Raw genomic sequence first — 20,818 nt, forward strand, 5'->3', positions numbered from 1 at the left:
TACAAAACTGATAAGAATTTTTGTGTTTCTATCTTCTCAGCACTTACTTTGATTTAATTTTTATGGCAAAATATATGTAGTGCACACAGACTGATAAGTGGTTGAATTAAAATGATATTTCCATATGATTTTTCCGTATTTATCAAACTTACCAACTTCATTCGGGAAATAGCATAATTACTGATAAAAATGAAAAATATCGTGAACTTTATCAAACTTACCGAGATGATTAGTGATTATGCCAATAACCGGTGATAATGCATGTATATAATTATAGATTAATCATATTTAATAACAATTATATCCAGAGAGAAGTGGCAATTTTAAACTTTTTCTAATATTTTTATTCGTAGTACAATAAAAGTCCGTTATGAGAACAGTCCACAGTCACGATGAAGGTTGTCGTTATAATGGACTTCTCGTTGCAAGTGAATATCCATTTTTTGCTATTAGGTTATAAAAATGTAGAAAATTTCTGCTTTATCTGCATTAAAACGTGTTTTAAATCTTTTGTTCAAGTATTAACAGATGAACAAAATTCTAGTCCGTTATAATTATAACGACAGCTCAGAATTCTCGTTATAAGCGGATGTTTTTTGTAACATGAGCTCTTTGACGATCACTCGTTATATCGAGATTGCCGTTATAAGCCATACTCGTTACAACGGACTTTTACTGCATTATATACCACTATTCACTTCAATGGCATCATTGATTCGTTAACATTTTTCCGTTAATCGGAAAAAAATTTTTTAGCAAGATTTTTTCAGTCATTCGGAAACGACTTCAAACTCTAAAAAAAGGTTCTGGTCCCTTTTCTCTTAATCACTGGGAAAGACTAAAGTTGAATAAAAGCATTGTATCTCATGTGAAACCTCAAAAAGAGGAAGAAAGGGTTAAAACAATTTGCCTTTTTTTTTTTTCTGTGTCCACTCTTTGTTAGAAGTGCCTCAGAGTTATTTTTATGAAGAGCATGTGCCATGGTAGAAATCATCATATTTAATTCTTGAAGGGAGAGAGAGAAGGAAAACTAATTTTTTTTCGAGAATTTTTTTTTTTGCATTCTTTATAGCGATGCTTCTTAATTTTCAACTCGTTATAATCGAATATTCTGTGTATTTTTAACACATTCGATTTTCGACAATCACTTGCAAATCACTCGTTATAGCGAGATTCGCATTATAAGCTCGTTTATATCAGGCTTTCACTGTATAATCATTTATTTCGGCAATACTATTTTCTTTCCATTTCATTCTAGTATTCAAATCTTGTTTTAAAAATCTAAATTTAGTTCTAGATGCCAACGCTTCTTCAAGCTTAACTCACACTTGTTCATATTTCTTTCTTTCAAACCGGGTACAACTCAGGTCTATCTCCATCTGTGGGCAATTTACTACCGATTGAGTTGTGCCGAAAGTGTAAGTGCGTGTACCTAACAGTCTGAGTGTGTACATAGTGTTGAGTGGGAGTTTTATGTGCTGCCATCTATATTTCAAATTGTGAATGAAGTGTAGTGATTGAATATTTGTAGGCCTGTTGCTCTCTCTGTGGCGAGACTTTTTAACGGGGAAATCGGCTTCTATTCACTCCTTGAAGTTGGAAACCACAGAAAACCAACTTCAGCCGACCACCACTGTGGCACCGGTCGGGTTTGAACCAGCACCTCGTAGAGATAGAAGGCCTCTGCACTCTTCTTGTGACGTCAGTAAGTAGTCCATTTTCCCTCAGAATATTCGGGGGAAAAAAATTCCCTGCTCGTGCCAGTATCATCGTTGTGTATCGCTTCTCGGCCTTTTTTTGGCTAAGATCAAAGTGTACCAGAACCAGAACCAGAATAAAAATTTTAAGGGGATGCCTGGCCCTTATGCGGGTCATATATTCCCCATACAGGCTGGGGGCCCGTCGCGTCCCCCTGATGAAGGGAAAGACAAGTGAGTAATGTTTGTGTTTTTATGTAGTGAATTTATGTGGGAGGAAAGGTCATCATCATCATTTTTTTTTTTTTTTTTTTTTTTTGTCATGTTCGGGAGAAGATTTTTCGATTAAATTAATGGTTCTTGATTTTAACACTTTTGCAGAAAAAATGCCGGCACAACCTCAGATGTTAGTGTTAACATGAGAAGTGAGATAGCGAAGTTGAAGCTGTGAAGAAAAATGTTTTTTTTTTTTTTTTTCGATGGTACAATGCGACATTCGATTTTTTGGCAAAACCAGCTGTGGTGCAGGAGAGCCTGGGAGGTGAGAAGAAAAAGAGGGAGATAGAGAAAAATATATTAGTATGTTAGGGGAGGGGGGAAGAAGGTGACAAAGGAAAGGGGGGATAGATAGCCAGCGACACAGTTTAGAATTTCTGATTTTCTATCAACTTTTTTTTTTATTTACATTTCTTTTTTTTTTTACCTTGAAGTCCGCAACCCGAGTTTTTTTCTTATTATGGTTTGAATCACAAAAAGGAAGTACGTAGTAACATCTTTGAAAGGCTTACATTTATTTTATATGCGATTTTTGTGGCTCGGTACGTCCTCTTTTAGGCACTGTATAAGAAGTAACAATAGAATTACAAAATACAATTACAATAGAAGTACAAAATAGATTTTTTTAATGACTTTTCTGGTTTTCTGTACGTGTCAATAACTATGAAAAAAATTATCAGCTCGAAAAAAAAAACATGCACTTAAGTGGCGATTTTTTTTTTTTTTTGATCATTTTTATTAGGGCTGGTCAGATTAATCGATTAATCGGGTCGGTTAATCAATCAATTGTTAATTGCAATTAAAAATTTCAGTTGAGTTAATTGACTCGATTAATCCGATCAAAAAAAATTCGATTAAAATTTTTATTGAAAGCTAAATTATGAGCTTGATTTTTTTGACTAAACCGATTAAATGTCTTAAATTATGTTCCTATAAATAACATTTCAGATAAGTGATATGTGATATCAAAAATATTTGCTTATCAGCTGGGAGGATCACTCATTTTGCTATCTAAGTTTTTCCAAAAACGTAAATGTGTATCTCCTATTGAAACACATTTTACAAAAAAATTAAGGAGAACAACTTCCATAGAGTAACATATGTAAACATTCAAAAGTTCTAGAAATGTGCACATCCATGTTTCTGGCAAGGGGGGGGGGGAACGATATTAAATAGCTTCAAGCGGGGGGCACGGCCTTTATTTTTTAATCTATTTCTGTATTTGTTTACATCCATTCAGTAGATGAATTCGTGAATTAAATAGAATATATTTTTATAGCATCAATTGATATTGTATAGTTACCGTCGCTACAATTGCTATGAATGAATAGCATTTGGAAATATTAGATTAATCGATGACCGATTAATCGATTAAACTTTTTTTAATTAACCAGTTAAAAATTTTAATCGATTCCCAGACCTAATTTTTATGTATACAGCCCAAAAAAAAAGAAAAAAAAACTCTTGTTTTTCCTAAATAACGTCAAATTCAAATAGTCTTCATTTCTCTAGAGCATATCTTTTTACTTTTGTAATTTACAAGAGGTGAGCCTTAAAATGAGTAAAAACATCATAGTAAAGCACTTTGACCAGAACATTATAAGTGGAGAAAAATAACTAAAAACTAGGACAAAAAAAAGGAGGATAAGGTACTGAGACGGCCGTTCGTCCACAAATTGTCCGATTCGTGCGTCATCAGAAGAAATTTATTTGCCGATGGTTTACCCTTGAAAAATGTTTTTTTGATGGGTTTTTTTTTTGGCTTATTACAGATCTAGACACTTGAAGGTCAACACGTGGAGAAAACTAGGGACCATTACGGCTCGCTCGTCGCAATGCACACACACGCGCACACACACAGCTCATCATCTTCCAACTCCATACACAGATGATTTATTGTATCTATCAAACCATCGGTTACAGCGATAAAAAGAAAATTATGTAGCCAATTGCATTTAGTTATGTGATACAAAAACTCCACAACTGAAATGCATTATCTTAAAAAGCATTAAATGGTGGAACTTTTTTTTCTGAAGAAAAAGATTATAAAAATGTTGATCAAATGTTTTGGCAAGCTTGCTGCCAATAATTTAGTTTGTTTGAAAATCAAGAAGCTCCTCTAAAGCAATATTAAACAAATAAACCTACATTATTTTTTAGTTCCGTTTTTGAATAAATATCATAAAATAATGCAATTGAATTGTAAATTCTGAAAAGAACTCATCTCCGAAAATCAAAATTTTCATAACATACAAAAAACTGAATTTTCGCTGATTATTGTTATGATTGATTATTTAAGCAGGTTTTTTTTTCCCTAAAATTAACGTACGTAGTTGCCGGTAATTTTAGAGAAAAACTGCTCAAAAAGTCTAACTGTTCAACGGAAATTCAGTTTTTTGTATCTAGTGCAAAACTTCAATTTTCAGAGATGAGCCCTTTTCGAAATTTTCAATTCAATTACATTTCGTAGCTCGATGAATTTGGTTCTTGTTATAAAATCTGTTGTTTTGAAATTCTTGAAATTGGTTTAAAAATATTCCACATTTCAGATAATTAAATTCGACTTTTTATATTTCCTGGGTGGAAAAGAAAACAATAATGATTATATATATGGAAATAGTTCAACCGAAGGAAAATAGGAATTAGTATTCACGGGAGTTCCCATGTGAAAGAGCAATATCAATGTATGTCTGCGTGTAACAGAGTGTCCTCGTCTTCCAGGGACATCGGCTATAGCTAATTGAAGGTGAAACGTGGCGCCGTACTTATATTTTTCACTTCATCATTCGCGGCCATGTGAGTGTTAGCATGAGAATGACACTAAGGGTTTAATCAAGATTCGTACGTACATATATACATATTCACAATGGAATGTCGTTTCATTGCGCCGCCAAACGAAGTTGTGATTAGCTCGCTTATTATTTAAAAAATGGAGTAGTACCCGCTGGCGTAACGAAGTCCACCTGAGTTTGTTGGATTGATGCTGAAAAACAGGTTGGTCGCCACATTGACTGCTCGCAATCGAATTGTGAATACGCCGTTTCTTGTTGAAATAGAAATATTCATCCATTGCTAGTGATCAATTTATTTGAAAGATGCAAATCTTTTACTTGTGCGTTTATTTTTAGAATTTTTTATAAATTCAAGGAACCAGTCTCATCCTGTACGTACGATAAACGTGTTCCGCAAATAAATTCATCAACTATTATTTCAGCTACCAAGGTCGGCAGCTCATATACAGTATCATGTGCGAAATCAAGAGACTTTTTGGATATTATACCGCGGAGGTGAACTTGAAAAGAAAAGTTCGTTTCCACCGGGAAACTTTCCTCCCAAAGTTCACCTCGGCATAATACCCAGAAAGTCTTTTATACAAATACAAATACAGTCGACGCTCAATGTAACAACCCCCTTCGTCCCGTCGAAAACGGACGTTATATTGGGAGGGTCGTTACATCGAAAGTAAAACATATATGATAGTCGTTCTATGAGAACATTTGGGATTTCTCCTATCGGTCGTTGTAATGGAATGGTCGCTATATCGTGGGGTCGTTATAATGAACGTCGACTGAACAAATACCACAACAGACAAAATGCCCAACGAGGTGGCTGAAAAGAAGATGCCCATAAAAAATATGGATGTTGAATATATGTTTAAATTATATCAGAAATATAGCCATCCAATAAGAGCAATAAAAACCATAATTATGGTAAAATATAAATATATAAAATATACTGCCCATAAAAATTTATGGTTGTCTCATCTAAGTATGGGTAGCTTCTCGATTTATCCCAACATGTTTGTTTATTGTATTTCTTTTTAAACGTGTCAATTGTGTTAGAATTCACGACCCCCCCCCCTCCCACGAGGTAAGCTATTCCCTTTATTCACAACCTGTTAGACAACAACCCTATTAGAGAAAAATTTCCTGCGACACCACTACCTAGAATTGTCCCTTACCAATCGATACTGGTGCCCCCTTGTTGAAGCAGTTGATTGACGATGTATTAATAACTCATGATTCATTTTATCCATTCCGTCAAAAAATTTGAACACTTCAATCATATCCCCCCACGACACCTGCGCACTTCCGATGTAAACATTTTCAAAAAATCAAGTCTCACGTCATAGATTAAGCCCCGTGTGCCATCAAGAGTATGCTTGGCTCTTCTCTGCACCATTTCGACCAAGTCTATGTCTCTCTGTAGGTATGGTCTCCAATACCTGACGGCATACTTCAATCCAGGACAAACTAATAACCTCCTCCAGACCAACCATGGCCCGCTCTGTCCCCCTAGGGGATATTAGCTGGTTCGTCTCAGGAGACGTGGGCCGTGGTGGAAAATCCGACATCCAAGACCGGCAAACCACCCACAGCAGGCGCCGGACAGCCCCAAGTCAACAAACAGCAGGACTCCTTCTACAATTCCCCCATTCACCGTTATAATAATTAAAAAAAAAAGAAAAAAAGACATGAGCAGGTGCACAGACGCACATCGCCTGCAGGCCACGAATGGGGCCCACGAAAAACAGTTATACAAGTTATTATGAGTATATATACAAGCATATAAACATATAGACAGCGTGTCAGAGGGAATCTGGGAACATCAATGTCCACGCTGGATAATAATACATACAAAAATACAAATACAATTCCGTCCAGAACACATCTGTAGTGACGCGCACAACTTAGATACCATATACATTTGTAAATATAAAATCAGGCATCATGTCATGGATATTACCAATATGGATATTACTAATCCCCGGAAAAGTGGAAGGATCACTTTAGGAGAGAACGCGAAGACATCTTTTGAGAATGAAACCGAGCATTCTATTCTATCTTTTGACCACCGTTGAACAATGTTCAGAAAACGTAAGCCGATCATCAATAAGAATACCCAAATCGGTGATCCTAGTTGCATCCGGAATAATAACACCGTTCAACTCGTATAAGTAATATGATTATCATGGGCAGAGAAAAATCATCCGTCTCTCAGTATCAGATTTGTTTCGCGAGAGTGACCGAAAGACATTAAAACGGTTGAGTCTAAAGTTATGAGAATATCAAGCAATGAAAAGAAAAAGAGGGAAATAGTGAACTTCGGCAGTTCCACCCCCGTAAACTCATAATAGGAAGAAATTAAATTGAAATTTTTATGGCCTCTAATCAAAAAGATGTGTGTCAGAGTAAAAGTTCCGTCTCGCCAATTACACCGTAAAAAATGTATCCCGTAACAATTGAAGAAAAAAATGCGCCGAGCTATCGGCATTCTCGTTTTTTACACTTCGTAACGAGCTAAATTAAGCCAGACTTAACAGGAATATGGGAATAATCGTAACTAGTGGCGAAAACGGGATTCTTCTGCATTTCAAATTAATTGCGTCACTTTTTAAAAAAGTAAATGCAATGCAACGGTCTTTTTTTTTATTTTGGAACGATAAGACAAAAACAAATATCGCCGATCAGAGGACATCGGGACAACTCAAGAAGTTAGACAAGTAAGACTGTTTTACCGATAGTAGAAGATCTGAGATACCCCCTCCCCCGATAAGTGCTATCTTAATACACATTCTTATACTATGACTCGCATGCATATGCGAGGCTATTTCTTGTTTGCATTCCAACAGAATATCGCGCTTCAATTCCACTGAGTGGATTTCATGAGTAGTGCGATTTTCAATAGTAAGTCATTGAGATAAAAAATTTTCCTGTTATAAGGACTAGAAAGCTCAGTAATAACGTTTTTTTTAAGAAGAGGAAACTCGAGACCACCTGTAAAAATTGTTTCGGAAGTCTTTTTTAGTGATCGTACTGTACATTTATATTTATAGTACACTACAGAGGCGTAACTAGGATTTTAGGGGAGGGAACATAATTTTAAAAATAAATAAATAATTTAAATAATTATAAATAATGTATAAACCAATGTGAAATTCTATGATTTTAATAACGGTGCTTTTGTTCACACGTAAAATTTTCTGTCCCCTAAATTTTGCCACTCGGGGTGGTTGCTCCCTTTGCCCCTCTCTAGTTCCGGCCCTGGTACACCATGTATTTATACTAAAATACTATAATGGGATTTTTTGTGATTCACACAAATTCATTACAGAACACAACTTGCATATCTGAATGTAATATTAAGTGAACCAACAGCAATTTTTTTTCAAATAATTATTAATATTGGATCAATACCAATTATTTATTATCAAACGGTTTTATGATATATATACTAGCTATAATACCCGGCGCTGCCCGGGTTTTCTTCAATGAGGCTTTTTGGATCACGTGATATCTTTCTTTGAGGGACATACAAACTGTGTCCACGTTAACCAATATGGCGACTTCCTGAGCGACTCATGAAATAAACAAATCTAGATTTAAAGAAACGTAGAAATGAAATTTTTTTTCCCTTTTTCAAGGGGCGCTAGGTATTTTGATTCCCCCTCCCCCTTGAACTTCAAGTTATCCATCTGTCTGTTTCAGCTTCCAAAAATGCTTAGTTAAATCCGTGGAATTTCTTCGATGGACCCATAATTAATTTTAAAACAACCTAAACTATATGAATTTATGCAATTGGCTATTAAAAGACAATACACAATACAGACACATTTTCATTTTCAAGCTTGAGAAGATATAAATAAAAAGTTGAAATCAATGTTATATTGCATGGATATCCAACTCAAAAGTGTCTAAGTTAATCAATATGGCGACTTCCTGCGGGACTCAGGAAAGAAACAAATCTAGATTTAAAGAAACGTAGAAATGAATATTTTTTTTCTCTTTTTTAAGCGGCGCTTAGGTATTTCGATTTCCCTCTCCCCGAACTTCAACTTATCTATCTGCCTATTTCTGCTTCAAACAATGCTTGGTTAAAGCTGTGGAATTTCTTCGATGTACTTTATGGGCCCATAATTAATTTTAAAACAGTCTATACTGATTTATTCTGTATGAATTTATGCAGTTCAATATTAAAAGACAATACGGTGACATTAATTTTCATGCTTGAGAAGCTATAAATAAAAAGTTGAAATCAATGTTATACTGCATGGATATCCAACTCAAAAGTAGGTCGGGCTAATTATTTCATATTTAATTTTCTGGGCTTCGTATCTCTAAGCGAACTAAATATTTCAAAAATCGAGAATTCAATACAATTTTTAAAATTATTAGTGTGACGGAAAACCACACTAAATTTCCGCATTTATACAGCAAAATCGGCAATTTTAACACTGATTTCTATAAGGATCATACTTTGCCTTACCCTCAAAGTGATACTAATGATGATGTCTATTCAAAAAGCTCTCATTACTGGGAGGATTGAAAAAGTGACAAACCATTGTAAAGGCATATTTATACACGTCTGAAACGCATTGCTAGGGAACCACGGTAACCAAAGTAAATGTTCCGAAAGTGATTGTTGAGGCCCAAAAACCATTGTTGCCCGACAGTTTTTTGCCCATTTGGGGCATTTGCCCTGCTCTAACAAAATTTCAAGGTAGCCTATCGTTCAAGTCGGCTTCCATTTGGTATATATGCAAAATTCGGCGACGATCGATCTAAAATTGTAGATTTGTTTAGAGAACACACAGACAAAAAAAGAATTTTATATATATAGATATCGTTGCTTTTATTTCCTAATCATCTTTGCAGTATTTTATCCTTTCATTTCAAAACCTGATTCTTTCTCTGTTTGTTGGCATTTTTCATTGGCTCTATGCCTGCGTTAGCCCGATAGGATAGTTGCAGGTGTGGTTATTACTTAGTTGTTGATTTTCAGACAATAACCTGAGGGTATAAGATAGTTCGAGAGCCATTTTCTCAACAGCGTATTTCTTTACAAAAAGTTTCCACTTCTCGCAATCTTTTGATAATTTCTAGTCGCTTGTGTGTGTCAAACCCTGCAACAATTTTAAACAGAATTTTGCCGCTGTGGTGGTCGAGTGGTTATAGTGCCGGACTCGTGATGCGAGGATCCGGATTCGAACCCCACAGTGGTGGTCGGCTGAAGTTGGTTTTCTGTGGTTCCCAACTTCAAGGCGCAAATGCGAGCCGATCTCCCCGTTAAAAAGTCTCGCCACAGAGAGCAACAGTCCTACAACGGTAAATCATTCAACCATAACACTTCACTCATAGTTAGAAAAACTGGGGGCAGATGACAGCACTACACATAACAAGCATTACACAGAAACAAACTTTACGTCAGGTTGCACGCACATTCCCGCATGTACCTATTCGTTGGGGGGGGGTTCCGCGGGGGGGGGGTGCATGTGTGGTGTAGCAGTAGTAGGTAGGGGCTCAGGGATCCATGATGTTCTTAAGTCAGCCACCTCGTTGGGCAATTTGCCTGTTGTGGCGTTGTATTTGTATTTGTATAGAAACTAATTCATATAATACAGTATATTAATCTATAACTTCACAAGATTATTTTTTATGCGAAATTTTAGTACAGTTAAATATCTTATTTTCCAATTATTGAACATCTCGTTATAATATCTATCCAGGCATTGCAAATTGCATGTATGAAAGCCTGTAAAGAAAAAAAAGATAATTGTGCTGGTATTTCTCATCTTATATATGTTTTTTTCATTGCTTTTGACCTCTCAAGGGTATTTCCATTAAGAACATATCAATTTTACCAAAATGTAGATAGGTGATGCACAAAACGAAAGGGTAAATTATACTCATGATATGATGTCGTTAGTGTTAAGTGAGTTAATAAATTTAAGAACATTTTTCTAGAAAATATTTCCCGCTTTGAAGCTTTCAAATGAAAAGGTGACAAGTAAAGATGTCATATATGATTATATTATTTTGGGTGTAGAGTTAAAAATAATTACTGCTATAGCTTATTACTTTTCTACATGTTTCCCATTTCATGTAAATAATAGCCTTTTTATCTTCTTCCACTCACAACTATTCTACTAAGTGACGGCAAAATAATTTCAGACGAGCATGAGTAAAGTATTGATTTTCAAGATTTTTGTCTATATAGTGTGATGAAAGTTGTATACTATTTTGTCTGCGTGTATTTCTTTTTATTCTTGAGGGCCTTGTATTATTATCATTTTATCTACGGAGGAACGCAAATAAAGGTCAATAGCCGTTATCTGGGCTAAGGAAAAATTGACGTCAGCTCGATAAAAAAAACAGTATATCTGGTTTAACTGGAACCTTGGCGGTTTGTCTTCAGTAAAAATAAAGATCAGACCTTCTCTTTTAGATTCGTTTCAAGACGTGAAAGGGTTTTTTTTTCAGAAAAGGAAAAACCCAAACCTGACTGGGGCAAAACTTCGGTGTGATAACTAGGCTGACCGTATTTCATCAAAAGAAATAGACATTTATAGATGAATGAGATCTTCTTTTCTCACCAAAAAAGTTGTCAAACGTAAATTGCTAGCTTGAAATTACTAAAAAATTGCCAATGGGGTGGAAAATAAAGGATTACTTGAAATAAGTAATACCCGTTCACCTAGGGTTATCGAAACTCCACTGTAGCTGGAGTCATAAAAATGACGTACATGGTGCAGTATGCTGGTTGTCTATATTCAAAAAGGGTCTCCTGTTCTGAGTTGCCTGTGACCGTAAATGTTCATCAAAACGCTGCGAAACTTTTAGAACGATTCATTGGGAAAGAAAGTTATAACCCAATACAAAGAAGAAAACCACCAATAAAGGCAAATCTAAGGAAAATTACAAATTCCTTTCCGCGTTCCAACACGTTATGGGCGTCATCTTCAAAGTAAAAATAGGCCTATAACCATGTATTGTCTCTCTCAAGCTGACTGAAGATTTAATTTAAGTTGGTAGTTTCTGAACACAGCATCTAACTTCTACGGACGTAACCATGGGCCCCCACAGGGTGAGGCTGACAGGACTCTAGCTTTTTATCCCGAGACAATTGCCATCTTTTTTTGTTTCTTCATACTATAAATTAACGGAAGGCCGGTGAAATGTCTGGTTTGGGGTCCGATAATGATCCTAGTCTAGGGACCCTGCTCCAGGATGTGGGGGCCATGGACGTAACTTTTCAGCTGAGCAATCGGCGGAGTTCAGATTTGGTAATCAACCCACTGGGAATCCCGCTCAGCATCATAATGGCTGCATTCATCTTTTTTATGAGGATGACATCCATGGTTGTGTTGAAACGTGTGAGTGATTTATGGTTTTCCTGCTATTTCCCCTTTTTTATTATACAGGTTGTCCCAAATTCTTTACACAGCAGATATCTCTGCAACCGCTGACTTTAGAGAAACATACTTTTAATTGCAAAGAGTTTTCAAATGACATGCGGTTACTCAAAATGTCTGAAATTTCCTAAGGAGTCGTATACATACAAAAATAGAAAAATTATTTTTATGTAGCCCCGTGTGCTAAAATTTCCAATTAGCGAAAAGTAAATGCGACTCATTTACAAAAAATTTCATATTTTTAAAGTATTTGAAGCATATTTTTAAAGTATTTGAAGCATATTTTTAAAGTATTTGAAGCATATTTTTAAAGTATTTGAAGCATATTTTTAAAGTATTTGAAGCATATTTTTAAAGTATTTGAAGCATATTTTTAAAGTTTTCAGCATTTATCGCCAACGGTTGCGGGTGTTATTTACAAATTGCGAAACGTAAATTAAATTTAAAATTGTAAAAGTTCTGTAACTGCAAAAATAATTGTCAAAAATGTACTTGTTATGTATTGTGATAAAAAAAATAAATAAAAGAGCTGAGTTCATTCTATTTGTGTATAGTCCCTAGAAATGGAAACTTTGTAGTCAATGAAAATTTACCAACACAGTGATAAATTTTCCAAAACATAGTGATTTTATATATTTAATATCTCGAAAAATGTTTCATTTAAAAATATGAAATTTCTTGCAAATGTGACTTTTTAGAGAGTGGTCTACATTTCACTAAATAGAAGTTTTAGCATACAAATACTGTATAAAAAGTTTTCTAAGTTAAAAAAAAGTTTTAAAAGTTTATGTCTTTATTTTTTTATGTATCGACCCCTCAAACAAACTTCGAGCTTTTAAGTAACTGCACGCCATTTGAAAACATTTTGTCAACAATGGCATAGATATCTACTGTGCAAACAATTAGAGACACCCTGTATATCCGTCTTTATCCGCTTAATATCGTTGGTTTTCTTTTTCACTGTATCAAACATTCATCACCAAAGGATATTTCCTTCTGCAAAAAAAAGTTGAGCAGTGCGCACATGTTAATTTCTTGCGGTTAACATCCCCGTCTGCTTGCGCTCAATATCAGCGCATTTTAACCTTTTATAGGGCAAAAGACTAAAGAACAAATTGTAATCTTTTTTTTTGCCTTATATGTCAGAAAGTATGTAAGATTATATATATGTTACTATGTACATTTTATGAGAATCATTGATATTATCCAAATTATGGGTGAGAATTTATTATCCCGCAGTCCGTTTAGTGCAATATTCTGCATCCAGTGAGAGATGGGATATAATTATCTCTTACTTTATATCTATGTGGAAAAATCACGTGAACGTAGCAAAATTTTATTTAAAATGAAAATAATATATGAAATTACTTTCACTCTTGGTTTAAAATACAAACAAAATCTAATGCACGAAGAAATGCTTGTGCGCACAAATAAATATAAAGGAAGGTACAAATGACCATTAATCACCAGAGATGATGACTCATCAGATGATGTCACTCTTTGCTATTACTACGAAGGTTTCCACAGTGGCTACCGCGAAGATAAACCTAGGAAAGGAATTCCGCCTGCCCTTGCAGAGAATCGAATTCACGTCCTCTCACCTACCAAGCGAGCGCTCTAGACCCCTAGACTACAAAGGTGACGAATCCTCTTTCCTTAGAGCTCATGTGCACTGAACGGGGCCGTACATGGACAGTCAGACGTAGCTTAGGCCAGAGCTCACATTGCTGACACTGCCACCAGATGGTGACTTATCCGAAGCTGATGTTACTCTCCCGTTATTACAAGGACTATACTACAAGTTACTTATACTACGACGGTTTCAACAACTGGCTGATACGAAGATAAATCCAGGAAAGAAAATTCATCTTCGTGTCCGTAGATAAGTCGCCATCTGATGGCAGTGTCAGCAATGTGAGCTTTCGTCTGGCTGTCCATGTACGGCCCCGTTCAGAGCACATGAGCTCTAAGAAAGGAGAATTTGTTGTCTTCGTAGTCTAGTGTTCTGGGACGCTCACCCGGCAAGTGAGAGGACGACATGGGTTCGATTCCCCGCAAAAGCATGATGAATTTTCTTTCCTGGATTTACCTTAGCATTACCCAGCTGTTGAAACTTTCGTACGCAGAATTAATGACCACCAGACTTGGGAGCTCTATTTAAAGGAGCACAAAACAAACTACACATAAAGTCACATTACATCTCCTAGAAATAACATTTTTTCTTTGGAGAATGCACAGTACCTGTATTTATCAATATGAATTGGCATATATTATCCTTCATCTGGGAGACGCAATTAAATTTCACAAGCCGTCCATCAGGATTATTTCTTTTCCTACAAACTCTATTCGAAAGAGCGTAATCAGGGCGTTTTTTGCTGCAGCAAAATGGCTCATCAATTTATTTGCTAAAATTGATTAAAACTGTGCGTGTAAAGGACTTACTTACCTACAGAAGAAATTGGCTAATTCAAACTTGGTTAATTCAAATTTTAGATGATTCGAACTCTTACAAACTTCTCTCTTGAATTTTCTATCTAATTTAGTGTTAACATTTCTTGTTTAATTCGGATTTTTTTCGAATGTTTTGGATAATTCGAAGTTGCAGGGAAAAATCATGATTTTTTCTGTTTGAGCAAATTCAGTTTGGGAAATTTCTACAAGTCAGACTTTACTTTTCTCGGCCAAGTTGTTAAAAAAAATCTTTGAAGACAAATAAAAGTTCGAAAATTCTGTTTTTCTCGACTCTTTCTTTGATAAGTTAATGATCATTTTGACATTGCTCAGTTGGAGTGCATCGAGAATGTGTACCACTTGGTACCGATTATATTGTTCAACCTGTGGATTAAGGTGTACCATTCAAAATCTGAATCTTTTTGTCTGAACGCAGACTCCACATAACAATGATATCCAGTTTCTTACCGCTAACCAGCGAACTACTGGGCGATATACTTCCCAATTCCAAGAAAAAAAAATTTCATTAAAGGAGGAAATTGAATCTCACATATGAATAGTGTTTTTCTATTTATGAACAACATTCCAAACTTCATACAACTTTATAATTAAAAAGAATAAATTTCAATAACTACTTTAACTTTTGTAATGGTGAGAAATTATTATCCTACAGACCTATAAAGGGTTAAACATCTTCAGTAAAACCTTTTCATTTTTATTTCTTTATCGATATGACTATGGCATTTAATTCACACGAATGTGTTTTCTTGGTGAAACTGTTTTACCAAAACAGTGAGTGCATATCAGAAACCGTCATTCCTTGGAACAACAGTGTTGATGCAGATGGTGCTGTTTGATGTACATTTGCGTCAAATCTCAGAGCTGCTTTCTCAGATAAAAGATCCATCACATTCATTTTCTGAATGTTTGACCAGCCCGATTTCTAGAACTCAATTTCATTTTTAGCTCATTTTAAAACACCAGGTTTGCTGTGACTATGTATCACCAATATATGATCCAAAAGAGCATTTTACGCCACTTGCGCAATCTTTCAAAGCATATACTATGCTCCGCTGTTGAACACGATATTTTAAGATTTTACATGGTAACGTATGGCCTGTCCACATCCGCGAGTAGGCTGTCATCTTTAATGCCTTGGATAAGATTTTTCACAGGTCCCTCATTAAAAAATTTGTAGTGCGCAAAAAAACCCCAAAAGATAATGGAATTCATTCCGCCTTCCCCGGACGCTAATTTCGCAAATGCACCGCGATTACACGATTTCAGCCAATCACGTCTCTTCTTGGTTTACGATAATTCCCACTACCTTAATATCGTACGATCTGTTGTGCTTTCGGTCACAAGGTTATGTATAATCACTGGAATGTATTCTGAAATATGAACACGCTGTTATGCCAAACAAACATTCTTTATTTTAATTCGCGTAAGGGAAGGATTAAAATTCCGTGGTTAATGGTAGCGAGTGATGAAAGTGGTAATAAATTTCGAAGAAAAAAATTCACTAAAAGTGTATATGCTTAGACAAACAGTTGTGATAACCAGTTTTAGTACCCTTTTCGGCAGCCGAGTTAGTGTAGGGGATAGTATATCGGACTGCGAACCTGAAGACCAAGGTTCGCGAAAGTTTTTTTTTTTTTTAACTCCTCGTCAGAAAATGATTTAAAAATGTAATTCTTTTTGTTGATGCAATACATTTTACAATATATTTCGCGGACTCTTGAAATACAAGTATTGTAAATCAGTTAAATATTATAACAAAAGCACGCAGAAGAAATTACGACCAATAATGTTATAAAAAAACGTATAGTAGTCTTTTAGTGTCTTTTCTTTTCCCAAGTTTCGATTTTTAAATATTTTATAGCTGTTTACGACTAATTAACGTGCATATACACTAATGTCCAAAAATTGAGGATAATGCCAGCTCCGGCAAATAAAGGTTCAGAAACAAAACAAACGTTACTTATTCATAAAGCACATTTATTAAACAAAAGATAAAGAACAAAAACTATGGTGTATGTATGATACCATTCATAAAAACTACGATTTTTGCTCCCTGGAGCAATTGTAAAAAATATCTCCTTTACAAAAACTTACTATTACATGGTTGGTATGATGGTTAATACATTGTATGTCTCCCATGCGATGAAATACAGTCCGTACAATGCCTAGGCATGCTGAGTATCAAATTATCGATCTGATCTTGACGAAGATCACTCCACTCAGCAAGCAATGCTCTCCGAAGTTCCGGTACACATGTAGGAGGTGGTTGACGGGCTGCAACTCGTCGGCCAAACATGTCCCACACATGCTCTATCGGATTCAAGTCAGGTGAGAATGCTGGCCATTCTATACGGGTTATATCCTCAGATTCAAGGCATTCGTTTACGATGTTTGCTCGGTGAGGACGGGCGTTGTCATCCATAAACACAAATTCTGCGCCCATGGCACCCCTAAACAAACGTACATGTTGTTCCAGAATGATGTCTCGATAAATTTGGGCTTTCATGGTTCCGGTTTGAACATGCAGATCTGTTCTGGAACCCAGTATAATTCCACCCCAAACGAGCAATGCTGCACCACCGTAACGGTGTCGTTCAATGACGTTGTCTTGGTGGTAACGGGTACCTGGCGTTCTCCATATGAAAGTCCGACGTGAATCAGACTGCAAGCTAAACCTGGACTAGTCGGAAAACATCACACAAGCCCACTGTGACGATGTCCACATTGCATGTTCTCTACTCCAGGCTAATCGCTGCCGTGAGCAGTGAGTTGCTAATCGACAGTGAGTTGCCGTGAGCGGAACACATCTGACAAGCCTGCGAGCATATGGACCAATATCTTCCAAACGTCTGTACACGGTTTGCCTTGAAACTGTGGTACCCGTGGCTGCAGATAGCTGACGAGACAGGTCGGATTCTGTGCTCCGTCTGCTTCTTTTGGCAGTTACTGCCAAATACCGGTCTTCATTCGGCGTTGTAACTCGGGGGCGACCTGTACTGTAACGTCTACTGACATTTCCGTTATCTTGGAATCGTTGCCAAAGCATAGAGATGACACTTTGGGCAATTCCGAGTTCCTCGGATACTTCCATCTGAGTACGCCCACATTCCAGGCGGCCGATAATTCTACCACGTAAAAAATCATCCACATGCGTCCTCTGTGTCATAACTATTAGCTTATGGCACTGAGCGCCTTACAGAACTCTTGTGAACAATTTTACTTCTTTGCCACCATTCCTTATATATTCCCCTCTTACACTCTCGTCATTGTGACGTACCATCGGCATCATCTGGTGGCTTCCTGAAATTTGCATATCATTCTTGCAGATGTGTGTGATAATTCTACAGGTGAAATTTTTACTTTAGATTTCGATTTCCGTGTGATTCTGAATTATCCTTAATTTATGGACATGAGTGTATAATAATATATGTATATTTTTTATACAATAATTTTTATTTTTATTTTTAGTCTATTTGCTATCGAAAAATGCATTGATAAATTGGAGAAATATTTTACTAAAATTTGAAAAGATTTTCGTGATCTACGTCTTTAGTTGTTCGAGTATTTCAGTTTGTACCGAATTTATAATGTATTTATATTTTGCCGAATCTTAAAACTCTTTGGTATACATAATAAATCAATTAAATATTATAACAAAAAATATGTAGAAAAAATTATCGACCAATAATAATGCTCTAAAAAATGTAATTCCTTTTAGCATATTTTTACTCTTCTGAAGTTCTGATATTTAAATAGATGTTTAAATATTTCATAGTTGTTTGCGATTATTAACATGCCCGATATATTTTTTCATACTATAATTTATCGGTTTATTTTTAGTGGATTTACTATCGAAAAATGCATTGATTAAATTGGAGAAATTTTTTACGAAAATTTACAAGGATTTTCTATCACATTTTCAGAAATTTGAAGTCGTTATCCTCCTTTAACTGTTTGAATATTTAAGTTTGCTTTTAATGCATAAATTTGTTGGTTTAAAAAATAAAATCATTTTTGTTGAAAATATGGCGCGATCGCACATTTGAAATGCTTCGCGGAACATCAGTGGAAATGTCTACCTTGTTTGCACCACTATTGCGCGATCAGATACGAAAAAGAAGATATCGTAGAGTTACGCAAATTATCGTAGAGGCTGAAGCAACGTGATTTGCTGTGTGGAAAAAAATACGAAAAAAATCGTGTAATCGCGGAATAGCGGTGCATTTGTGAAATATGCTCCCCGGACTGGAGCCCTTTCAGTCTCCTCAGCCACCACATAGGGGGCCATGGACAGCCAACAATGGTAACTATAACGTTGAATATAGTTTTGGCTTATAAATTTTGAAATGATCTTTTTTGATCTCAATTTCTTCATTACGGCGTTAAAAATTTTAGTTGCGTTCTGATGAATAGTTACCGCTGTAGACTGCTCAGAACTAGGTCACTTCAATCATAGACACCCTGCATAGTAATATATTTATTTATTTATTTTGATATAAACAGGCATGTTCCGCAAGTGCGTTGAGTGGTAATGAAACCTGAATTTAAATTTATGGGGGGGGGGGGGCGAGGGGAGATTAAAAAAGTTTTGCTCTTCCTATCTTATCTAAAAAAAGTAATAATTATTGTAGGCTATTTATTGGTGTTTATGTATGACTCAACAGATATAGCTATGTTTACAAACATTGGATGACTGGATAGAATTAATGAGAATCTCTGATTGAACTAAGATGCTCGCAATCATCAACACTTTATTCGCACTCACTCTTCAAGGGGAAAAAAGGAAATTGGCAGCTAAATTTATAACTTTTTTTTTTCTTAAGTAAATAGATTTGTTTTGATATATTTTCAGATAAAAAATGTTGTTTTCTCTACTTGTTTGCTACATTCTTTCCTTCCAGACGACAAACTGAAATCATTGTCTGATGAGTCATTGATATCCTAAAACACAGTATGTATGCTTCGTCTTTTCAAAATTGTAATGCTGTGATCAGATCTTCAACGGGCTGGTTGTTCTAATAAAATAGAAAAAGCAAATTTATTCTTCTGAAAAAAAATAGTTAAAAATTCTATTTAAACGTTTATTTTTTTATTGTAATTATTTTAGTTTAAATATTATAAATTTGATTATCACTTCCTCTCGTATTTATTATTTGCAGTAAAGTATCGAGAGTTAGTTAGCCATTGGAATTTTATAGTTCATCAGATAATAGACTACTGCATTTAGCATAGAGACCTTCAACGGTCTCTATGCTGAATGTATGCTCCATTCCTCAGGTTAGAACTCTGCAAGTGGTCATGCAAACTCCATAGAGATAACACCGTATTTCAAGCCGAAATGTTTGCATTATTGATGGCTTGCAACAAGACCCTTTTGAATTTAATAAAAATATCTTCATCTTTTCAGACTCTGTCATCCATAGGGCAGAATTTTCTCAAGGGGGGGATTCCAATTTTTTTTTCTAAAAGGGGGGGGGGTTACGTTTTTCCTACAAAATAACACTATAATCTCGGCTTGAGGGGGTTAGACCCCCCCCCCATGAGCGGAGATACGGGGGCGCGTGGGGGGCCCCCCAGCGTCAAAGGTGAAGTCGGCTGATCTAATGTATATATATATATATATATGAATTGACATCATCATTATCGTGCCCCCCGCCCCTCAGCAATAATGACTGTGCCCCCCAGACTTCCAAGTCTATCTCCGCCTATGACCCCCCCCCCTTTGCGTATGCCAATGATGTCATCTACCCTAAAATTCGTGACCTTCGTGACCCATTAAGCACAGCATGGCCAGACAAATCTGGAATATTCTATATAATCATCCACATATTATGGGTACTAGACAGCTGGCAATGTTGGAAATTAAATAGTTGATTTGATTGCCAAGAAGGCTACTAAAAGAACAACAATAGATTACTCCCTTTTCTTCTCTAAATCCTGGGCAATGAGGAAATGGAAGCAAAACTTATACTTAGAAGATGGCAACATTGATGAACAACAAGAACGGGAAGAAAAATCCCCCCCCCCATGACATTGTTCCATTACTTCAATTCAAAAATCTCAAATGGTCTAGAGCTCTAGACTCTAGTCTAGGGAAATGATACCGTTCTTCTCGGAACATGGCCCGTTCCCAACATACAAATATAAAGCCACAACAGTCAAAATGCCCAACGAGGTGGCT

At 35.9% G+C, this 20,818-nt stretch overlaps 1 long non-coding RNA gene across 2 annotated transcripts in view; it reads left to right on the forward strand.

Moving 5' to 3' along the window:
- Positions 1 to 20,818, forward strand: part of LOC149085284 (uncharacterized) — a 49,583-nt gene that overhangs the window by 5,844 nt on the left and 22,921 nt on the right. Inside the window, exons 2-3 of one of the 2 annotated variants that reach the window (XR_016192830.1) lie at positions 354 to 428; positions 19,490 to 19,588. This is a non-coding gene — a long non-coding RNA (uncharacterized LOC149085284). Of the gene's footprint in view, positions 1 to 353; positions 429 to 18,823; positions 18,941 to 19,489; positions 19,589 to 20,818 lie in introns of those variants that run through there. The other variant, XR_016192829.1, reaches the window with a different exon arrangement.

Source organism: Pholcus phalangioides, unplaced genomic scaffold (assembly GCF_987345545.1).
Source record: "Pholcus phalangioides strain wild (caught in Gottingen) unplaced genomic scaffold, Ppha-v1.0 ptg000007l_1, whole genome shotgun sequence".
NCBI classification, from domain to species: domain Eukaryota; kingdom Metazoa; phylum Arthropoda; class Arachnida; order Araneae; family Pholcidae; genus Pholcus; species Pholcus phalangioides.